The sequence below is a fragment of the Syngnathus floridae genome, chromosome 1 (genome assembly GCF_059516105.1).
Source record: "Syngnathus floridae isolate MCC-2025c chromosome 1, RoL_Sflo_1.0, whole genome shotgun sequence".
In the NCBI taxonomy this organism is placed as follows: domain Eukaryota; kingdom Metazoa; phylum Chordata; class Actinopteri; order Syngnathiformes; family Syngnathidae; genus Syngnathus; species Syngnathus floridae.
Window position 1 is genome coordinate 15,462,208 of NC_142413.1, and position 13,444 is coordinate 15,475,651.

The following is a 13,444-nucleotide window of genomic DNA, read 5'->3' on the forward strand; positions in this document are numbered from 1 at the left end:
CCCATTTTGAGAACCCCTGCAATAATCTTTCTAAAGCCAATAGGACATTCCTGATCTGAATTATATACTTATGATAGATTATATCCTGATGTGTGTTTTGTAAGACAAACAAGGGTAAACCCGCTGTGTCATAAATGCATTTGAAGTGCTAAAAGCATCACTGCTGTCGACACTTTCATCCAATTTTGACTTCAACGCAGTGTGAGCAACTTTAGCACCCCAGCAGGAGAAGCCTTGGCAAGCTTTGTGCATTCAATAAAAATATAAGGAAAAGAGAAGACACCCGGAGGTACTGAGAACTTTTAATGAAATTAAAACAAGACAAGGCAGGACAAGCTGAAAGAAAAGGGCAACCACTGCAATGCATCCTTTTGAGGGGGGGCTTAAGCTCCCTCATTTCAGGCAGTGATGGCAAGAGAAAAAACGTTTTGTCGAGATTGACAGCACAATCAAAGCTGTGAAGCTGTCGAAAACATGTTTTTAGAAGGGGAGGGGCGTGTTTTTATTTTTATATATATATGAAAGAGGTGGAGAGTACAATTCAGATGCCACGCAGACACCACACATCCTCCCTCATGGCGAGTCAGAGATTTTAAGGCTTGGTAAACAACATTGGTGAACACGTTGTGAGTGCAAAAAAGGACATACCAACCCCACCCCCCCCAAAATAAAATAAAAACAACATCACATGAAACAGTGTTGCGGTGAATCTTAATCTATTACATATTCTAGTGAAAACTTATTTTATCGTAATTGGAATAAATTTCATTGGATCACATGTGCATCACCTTCTATTGCATTGCTACTGTAGTCAATAATACAGTACTTGCATCCTTATTGATGAAACATGTATTGCACTGTTATTGGAAGGAATCATATTCCATCTCATTGTAAGTGAAATGAATCATTTCGTATATTTAAAGGTAATCTTTGCATTATTACTGATGTGACTCAATGTTTCATAACAGGAATAAATTGTATGTAATTATGTATTATAATTGGAGAGAAGTGATTTGCATTGTAGATGAATAAATCATCCTTGCATTGTGATTTGCCTGAGTCATATATTTATCCCAAATACTGTAGTGGCATACCAAATAGTTACTCCAGTGAACTGCATTTGATCATATTGTTAATACAGTGAATTGTATAGTAATCTACTGTGTCCGAATTGAAAGGAAACTGAATAAATTGTATTTCTTGAAAATTGAAGTAAATCTTTGTGTATTGCATGGCTATTGGAGTGAGTCAAATCATATCGGAATTGGGAGTGTATTGTGACACATTGTTTTTGAGGTGGATTGTATCTCATCATTTTGTTCTGGGAGTGAATCGTATCATATAGCAATGGGAGTGGATAAAATACAGTGATCCCTCACCACTTTGCGCTTCACCTATCGCAGAGACGCTACTACACGTGAAAAGGGGAGAAAACTGTGTAAAATATCTGTTCGTTTGTCAACTTTGTCAAAACTTTTATAAAGGCACAGCGATCCCTTGCCATTTCGCGCTTCACCTTTCGCAATGCAGGGCGAGAGCGAAGATCTGACACAGCCGTGCACGAAGGAAAAATGCACCGATGTGGAGAAAGAGTTGGGACAGCGGCAATGAGCGCTCATAGCGCGGTGCGTGCCTCTGAACAAGTGTGTCACTGCGGACATGACTGAGGACAAGAGGCCGGCAGCCGGCCACGCGCCAGGGAACAGCACCAACCGGTGCAGAAGGAGGCGGGACGTGACAATATCACGTTTGTTTTTTTATTTACTGTAAAGCTACAACACATGCACCGAACAGTGTGGGAATGGTTATTAAGGGAATGGGAAAGGTTTATGATGCGTAAAAGTATTGGGGAGGGTTTAAAAAGCTTTAATATTGTGGACTGGACGACAATGCCAAAGGAGTTCATGCGTAACCGTGACTGACTTTGATTTCGCTATGCATGATGTCCCCCGGGATAGTGTAGTGTGGTAATTTTGAAGGTGGACACTTTGCATTGCTTGGCAAGGTAAACCATGGTTTTAATTAACTTACAATACACCCATCCCCTCTAGCCGCCAACAAGTAACACTACGTGTTGAAAATTTCAACACAGTGGTGTTTAAATTTCTAAACATTATGTACATATACTGTTTCTAATTCGCAGTTTTTCGCGAGTGGTTCTGGAGCGCATCTCCCGCGATAAACAAGGGAGCACTGTATTGCATAATTATTGGTCTAAAATGTGTCATATTGATATTAGAGTTTGTGATGGGTGGAAATATTTTTGTATCACAGCATTATTGAAGTGAATTGCGTCTAATCCAATATGTGCAAGGGATCTTGGGTAACCTTTCTTAGCAACCTGTTCTAGATTTAGTTGTTTCCCCCAGATTGATTTTATTAGCATGGCACCGCGGAAGCGACTTTATTAGCAGGGCTGACACGAGAAGAAAGATGCGACCATGACAATGGTTGCCAATAAAAGTCTGCACAAGCCAGCAGCCACTTGATTTTCTGTTTTTATTCTTCCCGAGTCGCTGCTCGAGTTGTTTGAAAAGCGTCTTTCATGCTGTAGTTTGCTGGTGGGGTCACGCTCAGCATGTAATAACTTCTGCACGCTAGCAGCTAATTCTCAATCTGCCCAGCACAGCTGCATAGGAAGTCGGGGAAAAGGAGTGCACCTGCTTCCCGACACGTTTCATTACGGCATGATTGTGAAAACACTCGTGACGGTAAGCGCTCATATGTATTTGCTTATTCACGGTAACGCACTATAAATAAGATTAACAGTCACTTCCAGGAATGTTTTCAATCACAAATGCCAGTCAAGCCCCACCGTTATGCATTCCTCCAGTTAAACAGTAAAGCAATTTAAGTCTATCTGCAACGCATTGGGCCGAGCGGTGCAAATTTAATTAACCAGGAGGACACATCAAACTCAACTAGGAATGCTTCCATACAAATAATCACATCCCAAGAGTGGCTGTCCACCTATCAAGTGTGAAATTCAAATGTGGTCTTTGGAGGTCTTTTTTTAACCTAGATCCTTGGAATCATCTGTCTGGCTACGGCTACATTACGTACACAAGCTGAATTGGTAGGCTAACAAGAAAAAACGCAGACTCTGTTGAATCAAGTATTGGTTGGCTGGCTGACTTGCGACAGATTCATCGGATCTGTCTTGAATTTTTTTCTTTTTCTTTTTGATTAAAGAGGGGTTTGGTGAATGAGCCAAAAGCTAAGCAGACTTGCCTTTAGTTGGGTATATTAGAATTAATGTCCGATGTCCGTCAGCGTATACCAACAGTGTCCTACTGGTTTGTCCCAATACTTTCGTCTACAGAGCGCTTGTGTATACACTTATGTTTACTCTGCTTCAGAGGCCTGTTTGAATAGCTGCATGAATAAATTATCACATTAATTACAATGATGCCCCCGATAACGACATCCATTTACTTGGAAGCCAGATAACAAGCGAGGAATGTCGTCGTGGTGCAGTTTTTTTTTTTTGTTTTTTTTTAGCGCAACATCCCGACCACAGTCAATTACCTCGCATTACACTGTGACCTTATCCAAAGTGACAAACAGCCAATTTCTTTTTTTGAGCTGCTCTGTGTGCATGCATCACCTTTTCTAATTTAGCGACTTCTCTCTAAATGCCACATTTGTCGCCATCCCAGCGGAGACATTCACTCAGCCATTTATCATGGCTAAAATCTGAGGGGGATCTGGCCAGAACACACTATGTGATTTACTGCTAAATAGTTAAAAACAGCAGAACACAACATATTTACTTTTTGTATTGTTTACTTGAATGTTTTGTTTGTCTGTGGACCAATTGGGTGTAATATGTCTCGTCTTCACCGTGGGATAGTAGGAAACGCAATTTCGATGTCTTTGTATGTCTTGACATGTGAAGAAATTGACAATAAAGCAGACTTTGACTTTGACTATAATGTAAATCAGGGGTCACCAACACGTTGCCCGCGGGCACCAGGTCGCCCGTGAGGACCGCATGAGTCGCCCGCAGGACTGTTCTAAAATTAGCTCAAATAGCGGCACTTGTCAGTGAGCTGCATCTATTTATGGATTTGGAAAAATGGATTTGGAATTCGGCCGATTCGCTTCTTGAACCGCCTTCTGAAACGGATTGTGGTCAAAAACTGTATTTTTGCTATTCTTGTTAAAATCACACTTACTACATGTGAACTGGAAATGACAATAACAACACATAGCAAAAGACAAATTGAGCAAATTGGCTATTTCAGAAGCCTGTGTCAAACTGGTAGCCCTCTGCCTTAATCAGTACCCAGGAAGTAGCTCTCGGTTTAAGAAAGGTTGGTGACCCCTGATGTAAATGCATTGGTAAACCTAGTCAGGTGAATCCGTCTCCTGTGACTCAACTAACTCCAATCAGTCAACCGATTCACCTGAGTCATCTAAGTCTAATTTACCGGTGAATTGGCCAGATCCAGTACCTTTTCCAATTCAAATGACTCATCTTTAGTCAGTAATTCAGATCATGTGAATCTGCAGTGTTTCAGATGATATCCACTTTGTTTCTGGTGAGTTGACAAGGATCAGGTCAGGCTGCTATGACTCATCAGAGACAACGGTATTTCTAGTTATTTTCCAGTTTATGTAAATTTCCAGTTGACTATTTCAAGTCAGTCAATCAGTTCAGTTGAATCATCGGAGTTCACTTTGTGTCTGGTGAGTTCGCTAACTCTAATCAGTCTCCCAGTTCATTGGAGTCCACTATTTCCATGAGGCCATCAAGGCAAATCATTGAGGTGATTCAATGATTTGAGAGCACTTTGTTTCCAGTGGGCCTGCTAACGTGCCTTGTCTACGGAACAGCAGCCGGCCAGCGGACTCATGTGATTGGACTTGTGAATCAGTGCAAAGATTCATATCATTAACCCAGAGGATTCATGAAGGATCCAGCTTTGGAGTACACGGCTTGTTTTCCAGTCACCTGCCCTTCCATCTAAAAACTGCCTGGCTACATCCCAGCTTGTTTTATCAGGAGACGACCCCTTGTCACCTCTCGACTCCTTAGTACCATATGACTCGTGAGCAAGACCATCCAAAAGGTCAGCCTCACCTTCACAACCCATACGATGGAGACTTTTCACTCACTAAACCCATCACTCACAGTTTCCAAAGGAAAACAGAAAGTTTCACTGGTTGCCCACCTTGTGATTCTCCACGTAAATACTTTGTACTGGCATAAATCTTAAATATTTACAAATTTAAAAAGGAGCACACAAATGGACTGCACTTATATAGTGCTTTTCTCTACACCACATGGTGCCGAAAGCGCTTTACAATGCCTCACATTCACCCATTCACACACACATTCATACACTAATGGGAGACAACATGAAAGATTGTTCCCGTTGTTATGAAAATAAAAAATAAATTGTCACAACATGTGAATATATACAAAGCATATTAGGAAGTATTATACTAGACCTGGCAGACCTAAAAGGCCATATAAAAATTCTTGGGGTCCACTTTTGGCTTTTACGAATTGTGCCTTTTGAATACTTTGGTTTTGAGGAACTACTTTTGCAAACAAAATTGGACCAAGAGTCTCAGTCCATATAGAAATGGAAATAGATAGAAATATGGAAATATTTAAACCTGGACCACACATGATTTAAACCTGGATCCACATACAATTTAGATCAGTAACTGTTAGGGTTGACAAATTATCTTGATCGTATGATTATGTTGGAATGTAGACTAGAATTATTAAATTTGTTTAAACCTTTCTGCTTTCCTTGACTCTGGAAAGTTTAACCATTCAGTTGTTGAAACTTTCCAAATGGCGTGGAAACATTCTTGCTTTGTTAGTCATCTAAAATGCTCCACTAGTTTCTGTTTTTCACAACCTTGTAAAACAATGAGCCGGGACCCTCCGCACTGATTAACCAGTTGCTGAGGTGACAACCAAACATGTCCACTGTCACCCCCACCCTGCTTGTTCTCAATAAATATGCTCTTGCAAGAGACCAAAGGCAGACTTTGTTCGAACATCACTGTATGTACAGTGAAGAACAATTTCTCTACTTGCAAGTGCTCAAAGGATATACTGTCTCCCGTGTGGTTCTTGCAAATTAGTTTGAGTGAGCACCACTCTAACAATAACCATATTTGGACTAGGAATAAAATTATTTTTCACCAGGAACCACATTAGATTTGGGCCTGACACTACCAACAATTTGGACCAAAAACCACATAAACGTAAGCTTGGAACCGCATGTAATTTGGACCAGTATTCGGAACCGTATGCAATTTGGACCAGTATTTACATCACACTACGATAAAAAAAGTTGCCACTACAAGTATGCATTAAAGAATGTGAATCCTCATTAGCACAGTAACAAGATTACAACAACAATGCGTCTACTCCACATTTCACCAGGGCCTACGAGCAATTCTACTTAAATCTGACTTGAAAAATTAATACAAAGATGTAGCTTGTGTATACGTGTGTGTGTGTGTGCGTGTGTGTGTGCGCGCGTGTGTGTGTGTTTGCATATAAGACAGCATAATGCAGAAATCCCTTTTCTTTCTCAAATCACAGTTGTCGGTTACAAACGCGTGCAAGTGACCATTAAAAAGTTCACTTAAGGCTGTGGCCTTTTCCATTTAATTAGCAGCTACAACTCGCTAAAACTGCCTGCGGGCATCTCTAATATGATGGCCGACAAGCTAGCGTGCAAGCCACCTCTAGGGACATTCACGATATTGTTAAAATTCCGCAGGTTGTGTCAGCAGCATTGGTCGGGGCCACTGGAAACATTGCAGTTTAATAATAGTTACAAAAAAAAGATACCAGGAGGGTATTTTTTTGTGTTTTGTTGGAATGCGGCCAATTGAATAATGATGGCCCAGCACTCCAGCTTTCCTTACTGCTTGTTAGGTGTAGCGATGCTCCTCTTCAGCTAATTTCCTGAATGTTATTGTATAGCTCCTCAGCTGTTGTTTTTTTACCCACCACACTACATTGTTCTATTTGTATTACAACTCCACTAGGCCAGCATTATGACTCCACCCTGCTCAAGTCAAGAGATTTTAAGCCCCTAAAAAGCTATTTTTCCTTAGACGACCTTTATTGCAAAATATGGTCTTAAAATAAAAATTATAATAAAATAAGGAAATTATAAATTAAGTAGTTATCTGCCAAAGGAAAGGAACATTTTACTTTTACTACAAAATATGAACGAGTTCATGAACTTTTATTCATTAAACACGTTAAGGTAGAACACTGCCTAATAAATATGGCCTGGATCTTCAATCTCTACACATGCGGGAGAATCACAGTTGAGTTGCGCATGCGCGTCTCAGAACGTAAACACCAAATACCTCGATTATATGAATTTTGAGATCACCTGGAGCCAAAATCGTAATCATGATTAAAATTTGATTAATTGACCAGCCCTAACTTATCCATCTATTTTCTGAACCGACTGCTTCTGCTCACAAGGGTCACGGACATACTGGACCCTGAGCTGGTTGCCAGCCAATTGCTGGGCACACAGGCAAACAACCATTTCCACTCACACTCACAGCTACCGGAAATCGGCCTGCCACGCATGTTTTGGGGATGTGGGAGGAAACCCACACCAGCACGGTGAGAACATGCGAACGTCACACAGGAAGGACGGAGCCAAAACAAAAAACGCAAGCTCTGCACTGAAAGTCTGACACCATGCCATCCGTTTCTATTATCCAAGGTGGTAAAGGTATGGCTCGTATTTATTACAGTGACTTGCATTATTTGGCCGAATGTGGTGTAGACTTCTCATTGACTGGATTTTTTAACCATTCCTTCTGGGAAGGTGGGTGTGGCTCCTATCCATCCACCCACCCATCCAACCCAACCAATTGGTTAAGGCCCGGCCATCGGTAGCCCCTTCTCAAGGTTTCTCATTTTTCCCCAGTTGGGGTTTTGTGAGTTTTTCCTTGCCCTCCTGGGAGTTAAGATCAGGGGATGTTGAGAATAATTGTCAACTTTGGCCAATTATTCTTTCTTTTGAGACTTGTATGTGATTAAGGGCTGATAAATAAACCTGATTTGACTTAACTAATTTGTATTGTGCCTAGAGGTGGTTGCCATGAATAACATTATTTTATCATATCATCATAAATTAAAATTTCTTGTTACTCAAATATACCTGTACTTGAGCAAGCATGGCGTTGACATGTCCTTGACCGTGTATTATCTAAAGTCATTCTTTAATAATATACACAAGATAATAGCCTGGGATTAAAGCAAGCATTTAACAACTGTTAATAGCTAGGTAATAGCTCTACAATATTTTTAGTCACATCATGCTATTAGCTAAAGGAAAGTGACTTTAAAAGTGAAGTGACTGCACTTTGTGTACAGAGCAGTTTGGGTGCATGCTCCATAAGACCCAACAAGAGTGTATGTGAGCAAAAAAGTGCAACCACAGTAAAAATGCCTACTGGCAGAGTTACAGCACACTATCAAAAAATGTGCTCACAGCAATTTGAAATCGTCTTAGTCTCTCACAGCGACCGTATCTGTGCATAGCCAGACACCTTTATTACTATTGATGTTGTCACTGACACTTTTCAGTGGTAGAAACCATTGCATAAAATATTTATTTCCCGATACTTGCTGCGAGTTGATTTTTTCCATTGTTTTTTTCTTTTTTTTTTTTTTAGAGTGGATTTAGGCACCCATCGAAGTTGCCTGGTGTATAATATTCGGATGCAGTTGGATGAACATTAGAACATAAAAGTGGTCTCTATGGTGTATGCGGGCGTCATTGCTCCCGGTCGCCCTCTATAAGGCATTGTCTACTCAGTAGTAGATGTACGGCGTTTGTGCCTTGTTTATGTGTGAGATTCCCTTGAATAAGCTTGGTCTGTTTATTTCTATTGTGCAAGGTAATGAATTGTCATTGATAAACGGTGAAAAGACTTGTACTTGTTCTCTTTATTTATACCGTGCACAGTGGTGGTTATCATGAATGCCTGGCCAGGTATCATAGCGTGTCCTTTATGCTTGCGACAAAGTCGTACAAAATAAAGTCTGGACAGTTTATAAGTGACAATATTACTCTGTCATTGGGTGAATCCACATCACTTAATTTATGGATGTTCTATTGTTACCAACCGTCAGTGATGGCGCTACACCAAGGCTAGGGGGTCGATATGTCAGGAAATGCCTTCTCACCGGACCACATTTATTTATGCAAACACTATCATGCAAGTAACGTCTTAAAAAACAGCTTTTGCGCATACAGGTTACTTTGGGGACAAACACACCAGAATGTCTAAGCCTTAGCTACTACATAAGTGGGGTCAAAAATTACCCCAGTGCTTGCAATATGTCTATAATTGTAAAATGTCATCATCCATCCAATCCATCTAGTATCTTAGGTGCTTATCCTTACAAGGGTCATGGTACAAAGAGACCACACAAACTCCACACAGGAAGGCCAGAGCTGGAATCAAACCGTACACCTCTGAGCTGTGATGCGGACGTACCAATTAGTGCCCCATCGTGCCGCACTTAATCTTCCATATTTTCCATAAATAGGTTGTCTTTGCCATGCCATTTCTTTTTCATACATGCACATCTGGTTGAGCACCGGGCCACCATGTTAGCCGAGCGTGTGGTTTGCGCTCGCCGGCAGAATGAAGGCCCACGATGCATGAAGGTGCCGCATTTGCATGAAAGTGAATTACGTTTCGTTAGGAGGGGGCAGACAGCAGGTAGTTTTTGTGTATGCTGCAATAGCAGAAGGAATTGTGGGTATACTGCCTATCACTCTCTTCATCCCTGTGGCTTTTCTTCCCATTTTGGGTTTGTTTGTGTTGACTGTTATTTTTCCACGCAGGAAAATAGCAGGCGCCTAATTAAGTCTTAGAGGGGGAAAAAGAAGCTGCTTAGCGAGGCCGTGAGCGACGAATACAAACCGAAAGAAAAAACAACATCAAAGCTGAATATAAAGGCTGTACAATTAGGTACAATAATTCAGTGTCTCCCAACATTATTGGAGCCAAGGTAAATAATATACATTGGGAAAATGTCAGAGCACACTGCCGAACAAAAGAGGGCACATCAAAGTATATATGTTGAACTACTTATGATGTTGTCTCAATTTACTCACACATTTACTCAGTGAGAAATCTGGGTGAACATGCAAACTCCACACAGGGAGGGCCGGAGGTGGAATGGAACCCGCAACCTCTTAAATGTCAGGCGGCCGTGCTAACCAGTGCCCCACTGTGCCGACCCTCAGTAGGACAATTATATGCTATTTTAGTAGTCTCAGGAAGAACAGCATTTAATTGGTTCGCCTGCCACTGTAAGTTGCTGGTATAGATTGATATTTTTAGGTGATTTATTAAATATTTTTTATTCAACATAAGAGCTATTTTACAATTTTATCATGTGTTCTTCTTTGGCCGGTATCCCTTTCTATGAAAAGAAAGCTCCTATAGCTAGTTCCTCATGATAACTACTGCATTTCACCAAAGAAAGGAACAGATCGAGTCAATAAAATCCTCAAAAGCTCAGTGCTGCACGGGCACGTAAATTATCCATGTCCATGTGGTTATGGGTTATTTCTATTGGTCCTGTTTATTTCTATTGAGCAAGGTAGCCATTATCATAAACAACTGAGATTGTACGAATTATAGAATATACAATACATTGATCGTGCATGGCCAAGAGTGCTGTTGACTTTGTGCATTATTGTATTCTTCGAGACACACACATGGCCTATGTGTGACCAAGCACTCACTGGACTTTTCTTGCACTCTATAGATTACCTTAGTTCTGATCATTTCTACTGTGGATGATAGCAATTATCTAAAATAACTTGTGAGAGAAAGAAAATATCACATTGATGATATGATTACAGTTGTAAAAGTGACTGAGTGAACCATGGACATTTTAACTGGAGTATTTCTCGTCATTCAGTTTATTGCCATTGTGCAAGGTTGCTGTGATAGTAAACAACTGGCAACAGGATTGAACGCATAAATCGTGGCATGTACATTGGTCGTGTATGGCCAAGTCTGCTGTGTGTATCATGATTAGTAGTTTGCAATACAAATGATGACAAATGTGATGACTGACCAATACACAATTTTACCAACATGTAGATTCTTTCCAATTCCACTTTAAGTGGAATTGGATTTTTTTTGGGGAGGGATTGCTGTTGTTTGGCTGAGAGACTTGAGATTGACGTCCATCAGGGCTAAAGTAGGACACCAGGTCTGACAGTGCCATCGCACGATACAAGATTGGCGAAGAAGATGACGACACTCACCGTCACTGAGGTTCGGTCAGCAAATATCAAGCGCATCTCCATCACTTATGACAGCAACCCAAAAACCCCCCGCACAACTTTCTCTAACCCCATGCTGAAAATATACACACCGTATATAGAGTAAAGTATACAATAATAAGAGAACGTAGTCCATAACAACAACAAAACTGCTAATAGGCCATTTTAGTGATATTTAACACTTGAAATTGAAGGTTAGTTTGCTTCTTTTTAAAGGATCTAATTGCCTGCCAAAGCAATTCAACAATGTCCCATTTAACTGCAGCTGTTGTCTTTTAATCATAATTCTTGTAAATATTTAATTTTTGTATTAGATTTTGATAACTTAAAGCAATTAACTTTTTTTTTTCTTTGCCCAAGTCAAAGACAGGAAACAGAGTGCCTCCAGTCCGTGTACTTTTTGGCCACTTGTTTTTCCTTTTGATTTAGGCAATTGAAAACAGAAAAGAGGAAATGACCTGAATTCCGTTTATTTGATTTGCTGTATTAAAAAAAGAACAGCAAACAAGTTGTATGCTGTTATTCTTTTCGAATTTTGTAATTGTAAAAGAAAAAAAAAAGAAAAAAAAACAACTGTTATCTGATGGTCCTTTATGAGTTTATTAAAAAATAAAGGAAATATAAAGAAATATGCCTCGGGTCAAATTTACCCCAAAACATTATTCCTTTTGTAATAAAATTTCTGTGGCATGATTTTCACCTAAATAGCCCAAGGATTACAGCTAAACACCATGGAATGTATTTTTCTTCTAGGAGGCAGCACTTCATCACCAAGCTGCCATGTTAAACTTAAAGAGCCGTATATGTAGTGGATCACATCGCCAAATACAAACTTGCTCCAATCAAATACTATATGCTGCTCATTAGAAACACACACTGATCAAAGAAACACATTTTCAGAAATACACAATTAACAACTTACTTGGTTGTTTGATTTCACATTTCATCGGTAGGCAGGCCCTCCTGAAATACATCTTACTATGTCTGAACAATTGAAAAGTTACTTTTATGTAATACGTCCCATTTAAGACTGTAATTGTCCCAGAAAGAAGCAATCAAGTATTTATTAATAAATCCAAGCTCGGTAACATTTACATGATCCATCAGTCTTTTGGAAGAGGGGAAAAAGGATTAAAAGAAGCAGGCTTGCTCTCAAGCGTCATTATTCTCTTTTAAGACGTGAAAATGAGACAGCAGATCTAAGCAGACCACATTTGACTGATGTGTGGGCCAAGAGAAAAACAATAACAGAAAACAACAAATCTCATGTCGGCAGACACACTAGACTGCGTCCTGCAATTAAAAGTCTCACGTGGGACCACTGAGCTGCGATCAGAAGTGCCTTGACTGCTGCTTTGCAGAGAACATGCTGTACAAGTCTATTAGTGCATTAGTTCCACCAGTTCTTAAATAAAATGTCGGGTATGAAAAATCTGATAAGTGGGAATATCTGACACGTCTACATGTACTTCATAAATAAATAAATAAAAACCTGGATGTATTTATTATGCCCATGTTAACTAAATTTCATGTTGCTCAGTTAAAACTGGCAGCTGAATTTTCAGCCCCTACCGACCCAGGTTTTGTGGAGCAAGACCAGCACCTGCTCTTTTCTGTTTCTGAGGAAAGGAACCAAGTCAAGAATCTAAAAAGCAAGTCGGGAATCAGTCAAAATCCAAGTCAAAACCAAGTTAGGAACCACATTGTGAATGTGAATTCTGCCACTCCCACCCTTTGCCACATTTGTTTTTCATCTCATGCCATTCTTAATGTAAGTTGTCATTTATCCTTGCATGAGTTTTAGGCCAATGACACCAGACTTTCAGGGAACATACAATAATGCCAATACATCACTTGCAGGCACTACAACCAAGGTCAAATGCATCATAGAGCAAAATATTGTAATGCTACATGTTGCAGTTGTAACATTCTTATCCAACTTATTCAAAAGTCAGCCTGTTTACAAGAAATCCCATCATTTTACAATTTCATGGCGACGATCTGCGGGTCCCAAAAAGGCAGCATCTGTCATTTTGTACCGAGTGCAGTTGTGGCAAATGTACCAAAAAACAGGAGGGCGGAAAAAGCGTATTTGGTGAGCTAAAGTTCAAGACGCGGCA

The 13,444-nt window shown here is 40.1% G+C and overlaps 1 protein-coding gene across 9 annotated transcripts in view; it reads right to left on the bottom strand.

Annotated features, from left to right (window-relative positions):
- LOC148404287 (leucine-rich repeat and immunoglobulin-like domain-containing nogo receptor-interacting protein 2) overlaps positions 1–13,444 on the bottom strand; it is a 300,384-nt gene that overhangs the window by 64,646 nt on the left and 222,294 nt on the right. Inside the window, exon 6 of one of the 9 annotated variants that reach the window (XR_015860213.1) lies at positions 11,890–13,349. The exons of the other annotated variants lie outside the window; for them this stretch is intronic. The gene's annotated coding sequence lies outside the window, so the exon portion shown is untranslated. Of the gene's footprint in view, positions 1–11,889; positions 13,350–13,444 lie in introns of those variants that run through there. 9 annotated transcript variants of the gene reach the window in all.